The sequence below is a fragment of the Coregonus clupeaformis genome, chromosome 1 (assembly GCF_020615455.1).
Source record: "Coregonus clupeaformis isolate EN_2021a chromosome 1, ASM2061545v1, whole genome shotgun sequence".
Lineage (NCBI taxonomy): Eukaryota > Metazoa > Chordata > Actinopteri > Salmoniformes > Salmonidae > Coregonus > Coregonus clupeaformis.
In genome coordinates, this window is record NC_059192.1 from 1,829,506 (window position 1) to 1,843,614 (window position 14,109).

The 14,109-nt window shown below is 41.3% G+C and overlaps 1 protein-coding gene across 9 annotated transcripts in view; it reads left to right on the forward strand.

Annotated features, from left to right (window-relative positions):
* LOC121568072 (actin-binding LIM protein 1) overlaps positions 1–14,109 on the forward strand; it is a 182,707-nt gene that overhangs the window by 121,559 nt on the left and 47,039 nt on the right. Inside the window, exons 1-4 of one of the 9 annotated variants that reach the window (XM_045223509.1) lie at positions 6,359–8,121; positions 8,264–8,461; positions 9,705–9,862; positions 9,976–10,098. The exons of 6 other annotated variants lie outside the window; for them this stretch is intronic. The gene's annotated coding sequence lies outside the window, so the exon portion shown is untranslated. Of the gene's footprint in view, positions 1–6,358; positions 8,122–8,142; positions 8,462–9,704; positions 9,863–9,975; positions 10,099–14,109 lie in introns of those variants that run through there. 2 more of the 9 variants (XM_045223558.1, XM_041878697.2) reach the window with 2 other exon arrangements.

Consider the following 14,109-nt stretch of genomic DNA (forward strand, 5'->3'; position numbering starts at 1 on the left):
TATTTTCCCAATGATTTATTCAGCCTCGGGTCACTAGACCCCAACCTATTTTATCACATATTCCTACGTTCTATTTTCTTAATCTAGGTTTTTCGTATCTAAATTCCTATACCTTCTTTTCCTGTCTTTCAGTATGTCTATATCATACGTTATTATTTTTATGTTTGCTGTCACTGTGTACTCCACTATTGTATATCCCCTTATCCTATACTTAAATGCAGCTGGTTCCCGTTCTAATCTTCATCTTGGCATTTATTCCCTAATTTCTCCTTCTTAGTTTTTCTCTTTTACTTGTCTATATCTGGACGCCTAGTTCTTATCCTAAATTCTCCTACCTTCTATGTTATTACTATTTTCTACACCCACCACTGTTTTAATAATCATGGTCTGACTGTTATCTTTTCTCCCGGTCTGCGCCTCCACCTTCGAATATCATGTACCAATTTGGGTAAATCTATTTGTGCCTATTTGTTTCCTTATTACTGTCGCTCGTTTTGGAATACCCACTGAAATTCTCTCAATACTATAGACACTTCTAATTGAGGTTCTCTTATTGTTTTCTTGTACCTAAATTCTTATATCTGTTCTCTCCTTTCTCCCATATGTACAGTTGAAGTCGGAAGTTTACATACACCTTAGCCAAATACATTTAAACTCAGTTTTTCACAATTCCTGACATTTAATCCTAGTAAAAATTCCCTGTCTTAGGTCAGTTAGGATCACCACTTTATTTTAAGAATGTGAAATGTCAGAATAATACTAGAGAGAATGATTTATTTCAACTTTTATTTCTTTCATCACATTCCCAGTGGGTCCGATGTTTACATGCACTCAATTAGTATTTGGTAGCATTGCCTTTAAATTGTTGAACTTGGGTCAAACGTTTCGGGTAGCCTTCCACAAGCTTCCCACAATAAGTTGGGTGAATTTTGGCCCATTCCTCCTGACAGAGCTGGTGTAACTGACTCAGGTTTGTAGGGCTCCTTGCTCGCACATGTTTTTTCAGTTCTGCCCACAAATGTTCTATAGGATTGAGGTCAGGGCTTTGTGATGGCCACTCCAATACCTTGACTTTGTTGTCCTTAAGCCATTTTGCCACAACTTTGGAAGTATGCTTGGGGTCATTGTCCATTTGGAAGACCCATTTGCGACCAAGCTTTAACTTCCTGACTGATGTCTTGAGATGTTGCTTCAATATATCCATATAATTTTCCTTCCTCATGATGCCATCTATTTTGTGAAGTGCACCAGTCCCTCCTGCAGCAAAGCACCCCCACAGCATGATGCTGCCACCCCTGTGCTTCATGGTTGGGATGGTGTTCTTCGGCTTGCAAGAACCCCCTTTTTCCTCCAAACATAACAATGGTCATTATGGCCAAACAGTTCTATTTTTGTTTCATCAGACCAGAGGAAATTTCTCCAAAAAGTACGATCTTTGTCCCCCATGTGCAGTTGCAAACTGTAGTCTGGCTTTTTTATGGCGGTTTTGGAGCAGTGGCTTCTTCCTTGCTGAGCGGCCTTTCAGATTATGTCGATATAGGACTCATTTTACTGTGGATATAGATACTTTTGTACCTGTTTCCTCCAGCATCTTCACAAGGTCCTTTGCTGTTGTTCTGGGATTTGCACTTTTCGCACCAAAGTATGTTCATCTCTAGGAGACAGAACGTGTCTCCTTCCTGAGCGGTATGATGGTTGCGTGGTCCCATGGTGTTTATACTTGCGTACTATTGTTTGTACAGATGAACGTGGTACCTTCAGGCGTTTGGAAATTGCTCCCAAGGATGAACCAGACTTGTGGAGGTCTACAATTTTCTTTCTGAGGTCTTGGCTGATTTCTTTTGATTTTCCCATGATGTCAAGCAAAGAGGCACTGAGTTTGAAGGTAGGCCTTGAAATACATCCACAGGTACACCTCCAATAGACTCAAATTATGTCAATTAGCCTATCAGAAGCTTCAAAGCCATGACATCATTTTCTGTTTAAGGCACAGTCAACTTAGTGTATGTAAACTTCTGACCCTCTGGAATTGTGATACAGTGAATTATAAGTGAAATAATCTGTCTGTTAACAATTGTTGGAAAAATTACTTGTGTCATGCACAAAGTAGATGTCCTAACCGACTTGCCAAAACCATAGTTGGTTAACAAGAAATGTGTGGAGTGGTTGAAAAACGAGTTTTGATGACTCCAACCTAAGTCTATGTAAACTTCCGACTTCAATTGTATACCTCATATGCGTCCAATCCACCTTTATTGAGTTGGAAATAGATCTAACGAGTTTAATCAAATGGATTACGTTTTCCCATAATGGAATTCCTTTACTATCACCTTAGCTCTGCAATGTTAGACAGTCATATAATGCTTAACCTTATCTCTCTCAAATGATCCATAAACGGCATCAACTCAGATAATGTTTATTTATTGTTTCCCACCCCTGATGTACGTCTACGCTTGGGTGCGTAAATTAGTATATAAATATTATTCCACTTGTTACTTCATCAAATCTCTAGTAATCGATTACACGCACATAAAATTCACCATATCGTCATATATTCACATCAACCAATCAATTCGCGTTTTTAATTATTCTCCATTGCCACACATCCACTTATCACAATCTACTCCCAGCAGAACCAAAAACTACTTTTAGTTACCCGGACCCACTTTCTAACATAACATCCCGCTCTCAATACCTCCCCGTGATATTCTATGATGGGCAGTAATGTACTGAACCCCAAGATAATGTTATATCAAAAACATATTATCCAAATCTCAATCATTTTATTATACATATTTCTACATGTTATTATCCAAACTTCAGATTAAAACTAATTCCCATATTAACACAACTCTCATATCACATTCACACAATACTATTTCCCAACACACTTAATCAATATTCGTCTAACCTGCAGGAATATTTTCTTCTATATACGGGCCCAAACTTGAATGTCAAATTTATCACATTAACATTTTACTATAACCAATTTTACAATAATCCTAAATCTCCTCTGAGGTTTCCAAATATAACGGCCGAACCACACCCTAAATGATTTGCCGAAATACAATGTCTAAACGTCATATAACCATACCGGTACAGATGAGCAGCCGCTCGTGCCGACATGAATCGAACAGAATGGCCAGCAGGACGAACAAATGAATCAGACGAATTGAACAAATGCCCCAGATGAACAACCAAGTGACCCCGATGAATTGAATGCCGAATTTAGTCAGACCAGTTGACCAAGATGAACGGATTGCTTTCGCAAACTCGATCGGGTCCAATAAAACTAGTCTTGTACAAAACGAGTCAGACAAAACAATCGAATCAACCAGATTGATCAAACTGACCACATGAGCAACCTGAATGAGACAAATGAACAACCCAACCTAATCAAACTGAAAGAATCACAGCTGTCTAAGTAAACTTTCCATCCGCACGGGCTGAGCAGAACTACTACTCCACCTAGCGCTCTCTCTATGTAGCGCAGCCTCCCTTGCAGCTCTTCTATTTCCTAACTATTCCCTGTTTGTTCAGTCCTCTGGTTCTTACACCAAAGCTGTATCCACGGTCCTTATATACAAATACTATTCCCCATTTGTTCAGTCCTATGGTTCTTACACCAAAGCTGTACCTATGGTCCTTATATACAAATACTATTCCCTGTGCATTCAGTCCTATGGTTCTTACACCAAAGCTGTACCTACGGTCCTTATATACAAAAATAAATAATCAACAACATTGCATGCATGCTTATTTCTCATTCCAACAGAAACTCTGTACTTTTCCTAAATTTAGCCCTTAATACTGGAGAGACCCGGTACCTGACATTCAGAATAAGCTGAGCGAATCACACAATTCCTATGTCTCAAGTAAGAATGTTGCTTACCTCTTCTACAGCGGCCAATGTTGTGTGTGATTCGTACGGCCTCCTTCAGATGCGCAGCACCCCCTATGGTCTCTTTTTCCAGTCCCTTCGTGGTCGACAATTATGATGTGGCAAATTCGTCCTTGTACTGATCAAAGAACATGTACGTTTACATTTTAACCATTTAGCAGACGCTCTTATCCAGAGTGACTTACAGTTAGTGAGTGCACACATTTTCAAGAACCAAAGTATTACCACTTTGAAGATGCAAAATATTTTTTATTGTGAAACAAACAAGAAATAAGACAAAAAACAGAACTTGAGCGTGCATAACTATTCACACCCCCCAAAGTCAATACTTTGTAGAGCCACCTTTTGCAGCAATTACAGCTGCAAGTCTCTTGGCGTATGTCTCTATAAGCTTGGCACATCTAGCCACTGGGATTTTTGTCCATTCTTCAAGGCAAAACTGCTCCAGCTCCTTCAAGTTGGATGGGTTCCGCTGGTGTACAGCAATCTTTAAGTCATACCACAGATTCTCAATTGGATTGAGGTCTGGGCTTTGACTAGGCCATTCCAAGACATATTATTATTATATATTATCATATTATAAATGTTTCCCCATAAACCACTCAAGTGTTGCTTTAGCAGTATGCTTAGGGTCATTGTCCTGCTGGAAGGTGAACCTCCATCCCAGTCTGAAATCTCTGGAAGACTGAAACAGGTTTCCCTCAAGAATTTCCCTATATTTAGCGCCATCCATCATTCCTTCAATTCTGCCCAGTTTCCCAGTCCCTGCCGATGAAAAACATCGGGATGTTGTTTTCGGGGTGATGAGAGGTGTTGGGTTTGCGACAGACATAGCGTTTTCCTTGATGGCCAAAATGCTCAATTTTAGTCTCGTCTGACCAGAGTACCTTCTTCCATATGTTTGGGGAGTCTCCCACATGCCTTTTGGCGAACACCAAACGTGTTTGCTTATTTTTTTCTTTAAGCAATGGCTTTTTTCTGGCCACTCTTCTGTAAAGCCCAGCTCTGTGGAGTGTACGGCTTAAATTGGTCCTATGAACAGATACTCCAATCTCCGCTGTGGAGCTTTGCAGCTCCTTCAGGGTTATCTTTGGTCTCTTTGTTGCCTCTCTGATTAATGCCCTCCTTGCCTGGTCCGTGAGTGTTGGTGGGCGGCCCTCTCTTGGCAGGTTTGTTGGGGTGCCATATTCTTTCAATTTTTTTATAATGGATTTAATGGTGCACAGATCATGTGACACTTAGATTGTACACAGGTGGACTTCATTGAACTAATTATGGGACTTCTGAAGGTAATTGGTTACACCAGATCTTATTTAGGGGCTTCATAGCAAAGGGGGTGAATACATATGCACACACCACTTTTCCGTTATTTATTTTCTATAAAAATTTCACCAATTTTGACTATTTTGTGTATGTACATTACATGAAATCCAAATAAAAATCCATTTAAATTACAGGTTGTAATGCAACAAAATAGGGAAAACTCCAAGGGGGATGAATACTTTTGAAAGGCACTGTACATGAGTAGGGTTAAATGGTGGTGCAATTTACGTTTTTAACTTTTTTTGGGGTGACCAAAATGTACAATCCGCACTCCGACCTGTGAAAGGCAGCAATACATAACACAGTGTCTAGTCTGCCGGAAAGCCACACGAAGAAGAAGAAGGGACACTGCTTCGAAGTTAGCTGCTTAGCGATTTCGACGCATGCCTCGGAGTTCCAGTATCAAACATAACAGCACTACTAACTAACTATTATGTTAAGGTAAGAATTATGTAAGGTAAAAAGTTGTTGCGTTGTTTGTTGAAACTGTCTCTGGGCAGTGACTGTTGTTAATGTTAGCTTGCTAGCTAGCTACCGTTAGTTGAAACAGATCAAAGAGGGTTAGTTAGCTAATAGACCTTGCTTGGTTGGCTTTTTGTGCAGATCATTCCGTTTGTGTTTAGCTAACAACATTAAACATTGAACATAGCGGTAGTAGGTAGCACCTAGCTAGCTAACATTATCTATGTTAGCTACATAGCTAGCTAGGTTAGGTAACGTTTGGACATTGATAGCTAGCTAGCAAATTATTTCATAAGATACACAGCTAGCTAGTTTGATAGGGCCTTCAGTCATTGTATTCCCTTTTTATCTATGTTAATGTTGTAGCTAGCTAGACAACGTTAGATAGTTAAGTTAGCTAGTGAACGGTGCCATCTCAGATATTTATAACTAACCTAAGATAGTTAATCTGTGTTGTTTACAGTGGGAGGAAATTAAGCATAGTGGGCAGAACAAGCAAGGAGTTGGGCAAAGCCAAGCACAAGCTAGCGAGATTCTATTGGCGTGTTTTTGCATGTATTTGCATATTTCCATTAGGGAACGCCTCCTCTGTGAAGTGTGCGTGTGCACAAACTCAATTAGACCTTGCACTCCTTCAAAACAATGCAATTTTTTTTTTACTTTGGCAAAACTTAGTGCACTGTGTTCGTAACAGATTCTAGTTTTAGGAACAGAAAAATGTATTGAGATCAGATGTTTCATCGATGAGACAATTTGCAGAATGTTGGCCCAGTTTCACCAAGTTCCATCCTGGTGAGAAAACTTTCTAAATGAATGCTTCAGCTTTATAGCCCTTCTGTCTGTGGTGCCATTGTATCGCCAATATTAGCAGACACTACTTTTAGCTAGATAGTTAGCTAGCATTAGGTCACAGACAACAAACTAACCAAGTTATCTCGCTACCTGGCTAGCTACAGACTTTCTACAATGCGACACCGTTAACTAGCTACAGGCTTGCTATTTAGCCTTACATTCCTCCACTAGTAGCATCTTCGCTCCGGGAGACCTGTACCCATTGGATACACCAATGCATATCTTACAGGTCTCCCAGAGCAAAGAGGCTATCCTGTTAGCTGACGTTACCAAAAATATATTTTCTTGTCAGCGAACACGTCTAGGTCATAAAAGTTATGATGTTAGCTACATAGCCAGTTATTTAGCTAGCTAACTATTTATGAGTTGGCCAGAAATACAAATATCTGGCTATGAATTGCTTTGACCTAGCTAGTTAATGTTATCGACCAAAGAGACATTCAAGTCTTAGCTACGATCCCTAGCTAATGGTAGCTAATGCACTTTTGTACATTGTGCTGTTCCGTACATTTGACCTTATTTTAGCGCCCCAAAAACGTAATACTTCCAGGTCAACTGTAATATGAATACCATTGTAAAGCACAATTTCTCCCCTTTCCAGCAAAGTCAATGACGAGACCTTCATGCTGCCCGTCTCTGCATGATCGAAGAAAGCAATGGAGTTCCGCTGGGTCTTTTTTTAAATGGCGGGTGGGGAAGCGAAAGCTACTGCGTCATAATGAAAGGGTAGATATGTTGTGTGTCAAACCGGCTTCTTTTACCCGATTTGTCCAACTTATCACCTCTAAAATGTAAATAAAACACTATAAAGTGTTTATATAATGTCTCATTACATACCTATTTTAAGATTTGTGTCGAATTTGAATAGGGTTTTTAGAGCTGCGCTAAATTTATCTTCACAATAAAACTGTGGGTGTCACGGTTTTTAAGAGTCATGATAGCTCAAGTGATTACGTGAAAAATTAACAATTGATTGAATTAACTATTGATGAACTCACGAGTAATTAACTTTACACTAACCATTACACTCACCATTGATCATTTCTTGTTTTTAATCTGCGAGAGAAGCGCTACACCTGGTGGAAAGAGGCTGTACGTCACAGAATGACTGAATAATGCGTCACACGTTAACATACAGCGTCAGCGGGGTCAGTTTTGTCAACTTTTCTCCAATACTATTGGCCATTACCATGTCAATCAACGCTGAATCGAAACGTAGTTCACACCCCGGATTTTGATGCCAACACAGTCGCTACAGTCACATTAGTTTTCATTGCAGCCTCGTTTGAATGCCACGGTTGCCCACATATGTACAGAACTGAGTTAGCTACCGTTAGTTGTCTAATGCTAGCTGTAAACAGCCGAGTTGACTTCTTATTTTAAAAGGCCTTGATGAGTAGAATAACTAGCTAGCTAATTAACATTAGAATTTGAAACCATCCAGTGATTAAATGTCTATAATTTACGAAGTGTTATTTGTTTCAGTGTAGATCTGATTGGTTTTTTTACCACATTTTCTAGATCAAGGATATCCACCTGTAATCCGCCAACACATTTGAAAGTACAGTACAACCCCAATCAGAGTAAGTACAGAATATTGTTGTTGTTGTAAATTGACCCTTTTCTCAATATTGTAATATTGTAATAATATGGTGTTCTACTAGAAACCTGCCTTTATCTATGTATGTGGGTGTGTGTAATCTCCCTCCAATGCGACACCCCCAGGTGCGAGTGTGTGTGTGTGTGTGTGTGTTTGTGGATGGATAGATGGATGGATGGATGGATGCATTCACAGACACAGCAATCAGCTTGTTGGGGGTGAACTGGGAGCACAGTGCTATATCGGTAGGACAGAGGAGACGACAACAGAGAGGGCTTCGTCTTGAGCCCTATACTACGAATCAGGTTTGAAGAGTTAGCAAGGTAATTTTAGTCAACTCTGGGTTCAACTTTGCCTGGAAAATTCAATGCAATTCAACGTCGGGCAGAAATGAGCGTTTGAATCAGGATGTATTTTTATCTTGTGCGCATGCTTCAGGTGATAGAAATCTGAACGCACTACCAGCACTTTGGAAAGTTTATGTAATTATACTTCCCTATTGATACTGTATATTGTCTCACATTCCTACCTGCAAAAGGACCAACCTGAAAAGTATGTTAAAATATAATTGTATTAAACATTCTGGCTTGTAGAGGTCGTGAGAGGAAACTTTCCTGATTCAAACGCTAATTTCTGCGCAATGTATAATTCAATGCAATTCATTTGCAACTCCATTTATCCTGAATGAAATGTCTGAGCCACAAGTTGAGGATCAATGAAATCAGATACCTTCCCTCTCGCTAAGATTGAGTCACCATCCCCTTCATTTGAGGAAGACGACTGATTCAATATTTTATTAATCCAATGTTTCTTTGTGTAAAAATGTTTATGTTGAAGTACCTATCACATTACACATTTAGTAAGGACAGCATTTGCTTTCTAAACTGTATGTCTTTTTAGCGATTGTATTTTGAAATTTGCAAAAGGCAAATTGACAGCTGCAACCAATCAAACATACAGTATAATCCATAGATGGCAGTTCCCATTCAAGTCAAGACTGGCAGCCATTGCTAGTGTACCCATGAGTTTAACAGTCAAATTGCCAGGGTTAAAGATTCCAAAACCCTTCTATGGATTATACCACAACGCAACAAGCAGTTTTACAGATAGGAGCGATCGGAGTGGGGAAAAGGTGCTAGTGCATTGATAACCACAACAAAGATTGCATTAAAAATAAATAATAAGATAAAGATGGTACTTCTAAAAGCCTATTTCACACCATAGCCTGCTGAATTTGCGAGATAACTGTTTTTCATTTAGATTTTTTCACGAATAGAAATGTGGCACTGACTCGCGCATGGATTGATGATTCAGCAATGTTTCAATGAAGAAGAGTTTGGCATTCAACTAGCCATGTGCGACATGCATATGCAGTTACAAGCCTGCTAGAGTTAGCTGCAGGCGGGCGAGCATATCCACCGTTGTAGTATGGATGAATCCTGGAATGTGAAGTTAACAAGCTCGATAGCTTTATAAAAGCCTGAGTAGTATACCACTCTGGTGACGCACAGAGACACACACTGTGACACACACACTAACCACCATGCCCTTGTATCTCTCTGTTAGTCTAATGGCTGGTGTTAGTGTAATGGCTGGGATGCCAGTGAAATGTTCAACTAGGAGGCGTACGGAGTCAACTCCACCTATGGCTTCCTCTCCATGTAGATGTGAATATCCTCCCCTCGGCTCCTCAATGGGCTCCTCAATGGCTCCTCAATGTCTAAGTAATGCATTCTTTGCCTCGACAAGCACCTCATTTCCAACCAGAATACCTGTATTTATACTGGTATGCCTTACTGATAAGACCATGTCAATCTAGCCCTCTCTCCCCCCTCAGTTTTCCTCTGGAGAGGCCTGCCTCAGATGAATGAGACCAAGGGCAAGAAGGCAAGACTGAGTACAAGTACAGTCCAATGGTCTAAGAGAGAGAGGCGACATGAATGAGTAGTGCCGAGGGCAGGTGGGTCACAAGAGAAATCACAGACATACACTAATACATGATCACATACAAACGTGTAACAGAGTTAAGAATGTGCTGTAAGCTCACTCCACAGCTAGCTTGAAATGTTGCAGATGAAGCCATCCAATTGGTGGCTCAAACCATTGGTACGTTGTCAAGGAGGACAGTTGTGTGTTTGCGAGCAGAGGATCACTGGTTTAATATAAATAATTAAAGAGCAGCAGTAAAATAAAATAACAGTAGGGAGGCTATATACAGGGGGTACCGGTACAGAGCCAATGAGCGGGGGCACCGGTTAGTCGAGGTAATACAGTTGAAGTCGACAATTTACATTCACTTAGGTTGGAGTCATTAAAACTTGTTTTTCAACCACTTCACAAATTTCTTGCTAACAAACTATAGTTTTGGCAAGTCGGTTAGGACATCTACTTTGTGCATGACACAAGTAATTTTTCCAACAATTGTTTACAGACAGATTATTTCACTTATAATTCACTATATCACAATTCCAGTGGGTCAGAAGTTTACATACACTAAGTTGACTGTGCCTTTAAACAGCTTGGAAAATTCCAGAAAATGATGTCATGGCTTTAGAAGCTTCTGATAGGCTAATTGACATAATTTGACTCAATTGGAGGTGTACCTGTGGATGTATTTCAAGGCCTACCTTCAAACGCAGTGCCTCTTTGCTTGACATCATGGGATAATCAAAAGAAATCAGCCAAGACCTCAAAAAAGAAATTGTAGACCTCCATAAGTCTGGTTCATCCTTGGGAGCAATTTCCTAACGCCTGAAGGTACCACGTTCATCTGTACAAACAATAGTATGCAAGTATAAACACCACGGGACCACCCAGCTGTCATACCACTCAGGAAGGAGACGCGTTCTGTCTCTTAGAGATGAACGTACTTTGGTGAGAAAAGTGCAAATCAATCCCAGAACAACAGCAACGGACCCTGTGAAGATGCTGGAGGAAACAGGTACAAAAGTATCTATATCCACAGAAAAATGAGTCGTATATCGACATAACCTGAAAGGCAGCTCAGCAAGGAAGAAGCCACTGCTCCAAAACCGCCATAAAAAAGCCAGACTACAGTTTGCAACTGCACATGGAGACAAAGATCATACTTTTTGGAGAAATGTCCTCTGGTCTGATGAAACTTTACTATTTGGCCATAATGACCATTGTTATGTTGCATGCTGAAGAACACCATCCCAACCGTGAAGCATGGGTGTGGCAGCATCATGCTGTGGGGGTGCTTTGCTGCAGGAGGGGCTGGTGCACTTCACAAAATAGATGGCATCATGAGGAACATGAGGAACAACATCTCAAGACATCAGTCAGGAAGTTAAAGCTTGATCGCAAATGGGTCTTCCAAAGCTTGTGGGAGGCTATTCGAAACATTTGACCCAAGTTAAACAATTTAAAGGCAATGCTACCAAATACTAATTGAGTGTATGTAAACTTCTGACCCACTGGGAATGTGATGAAAGAAATAAAAGCTGAAATAAATCATTCTCTCTACTATTATTCTGACATTTCACATTTTTAAAATAAAGTGGTGATCCTAACTGACCTAAGACAGGGAATTTTTACTAGGATTAAATGTCAGGAATTGTGAAAAACTCAGTTTAAATGTGTTTGGCTAAGGTGTATGTAAACTTCCGATTTCAACTGTATGTACATGTGGGTAGAGATAAAGTGACTATGCATAAATAATAAACAGAGTAGCAGCAGCGTACAAGAGGTGGTTGGGGTGGGGTAGGGGTGCAATGGAAATAGTCCGGGTAGCCATGATTAGCTGTTCAGGAGTCTTATGGCTTGGGGATAGAAGCTGTTAAGAAGCCTTTTGGACCTAGACTTGGCAATCCGGTACCGCTTGCCGTGCGGTAGCAGAGAGAACAGTCTATGACTAGAGTGGCTGGAGTCTTTGATATTTTTTAGGGCCTTCCTCTGACACCGCCTGGTATAGAGGTCCTGGATGGCAGGAAGCTTGGTGATGTACTGGGCCGTACGCACTGCCCTCTGTAGTGTCTTGCTGTCGGAGGCCAAGCAGCTGCCATACAAAGGCGGTGATGCAACCAGTCAGGATGCTCTCGATGATGCAGCTGTATAACTTTTTGAGGATCTGAGGACCCATGCCAAATCTTTTCAGTCTCCTGAGGGGGAATAGGCTTTGTCGTGCCCTCTTCACGACTGTCTTGGTGTGTTTGGACCATGACAGTTTGTTGGTGATGTGGACACCAAGGAACTTGAAGTTCTCAACCTGTTCCACTACAGCCCCGCCGATGAGAATGGGGGCATGCTCAGTCCTCTTCTTTTTTTTCCTGTAGTCCACAATCATCGCCTTTGTCTTGATCACGTTGAGGGAGAGGTTGTTATCCTGGCACCACACGGCCAGGTCTCTGACCTCCTCCCTATAGGCTGTCTCATCGTTGTCGGTGATCAGGGAGTACAGGTGGGGACTGAGCACGCACCCCTGAGGGGTCCCCGTGTTGAGGTCCAGCGTGGCAGATGTGTTGTTACCTACCCTTACCACATGGGGTTGGCCCGTCAGGAAGTCCAGGATCCAGTTGCAGATGGAGGTGTTTAGTCCCAGGGTCCTTAGCTTAGTGATGAGCTTTGAGGGCACTATGGTGTTGAACGCTGAGCTGTAGTCAATGAATAGCATTCTCACGTAGGTGTTCCTCTTGTCCAGGTGGGAAAGGGCAGTGTGGAGTACAATAGAGATTGCATCATCTGTGGATCTGTTGGGGCGCAATGCAAATTGGAGTGGGTCTAGGGTTTCTGGGATAATGGTGTTGATGTGAGCTATGACCAGCCTTTCAAAGCACTTCATGGCTACAGACGTGAGTGCTACGGATCATTTAGGCAGGTTATCTAAGTGTTCTTGGGCACAGGGACTATGGTGGTCTGCTTGAATCATGTTGGTATTACAGACTCAGTCAGGGACATGTTGAAAATGTCAGTGAAACCACTTGCCAGTTGGTCAGCGCATGCTCGGAGTTGCACTGTTTGTGGTAGGTGCACTTGATTCAGAAGCCCAGCGCACCGGGTAGGCAAAGTGTTCCCATTTTAAACCATTGAATTTGTCTGAAAAGACAAATGCTGCCTACCCGACGGACCGGGAGATCTGTGGCTAAATCGAGTGCGCCTACTGCTCTGGCCAATCGGATAGCTCAAATCACTGTGCCTACAGCTTCCACGACCTCAGCCACAGCAAAGTTTGATACTAGCCTACGTGAGAATTCATAACTTTTAAAACCATGACCAGAGAGATACTTTCAAAGAATACAGCAAAGAGCTGCTGTTTTTATGAGTGAGTTCATGTTTAAGTTTTTATTCAGGACTGTCAACACTGTTTTTATTCAACACTATTACAAAACATAAAACACACTTTTCCCTACTTCCACTCGCGCTGCAGTTGCAATGAATGAGTAGCCAAGTGTATCGATAGCCCTGCGTTTTTATTATTATCAGCAGCTCGTCGTGTCTATTTTAATTTAGAGGAATATTTCACTTTCTCTGGTCATAGGAACAACATGAATTTGTGCATCAGGTGGAAGACGGTGTCCCCTCTATCTGGTCAGTCTCACTGGAGGAAAGAAAGGAGAGAGCAGGGACCGTGAGAGGCGGACCCTCTGCTGCTCTCTCCCTCCCTCTGCTGAGACTAATTCTGTGTTCAAAACAACTGGGAACTAAGAACTCTGAAATCTCCGACTTCCGACTTCAGTGCGTTCAAGACAACCGGGAATTCTGAAAAAAACAAGATCCGACTGGGAAAAATAGTTTTGAACGGTCATCCAACTCGGAATTCCAAGTCGGAAACTCTGGCATCTTTCTAGAGCTCCGACTTTCCGACCTGAAGATCACTGACGTCATTATTTGACCCCCCTAGTTCCCAGCACCTTGAAAGCACCATGACCATCAGATGAAGGTACCACCAGTCCAGTAAAATAAAAAAGCTAATTATTTACAAATTATTACAATTTATGCTCAGCTGTGCCTC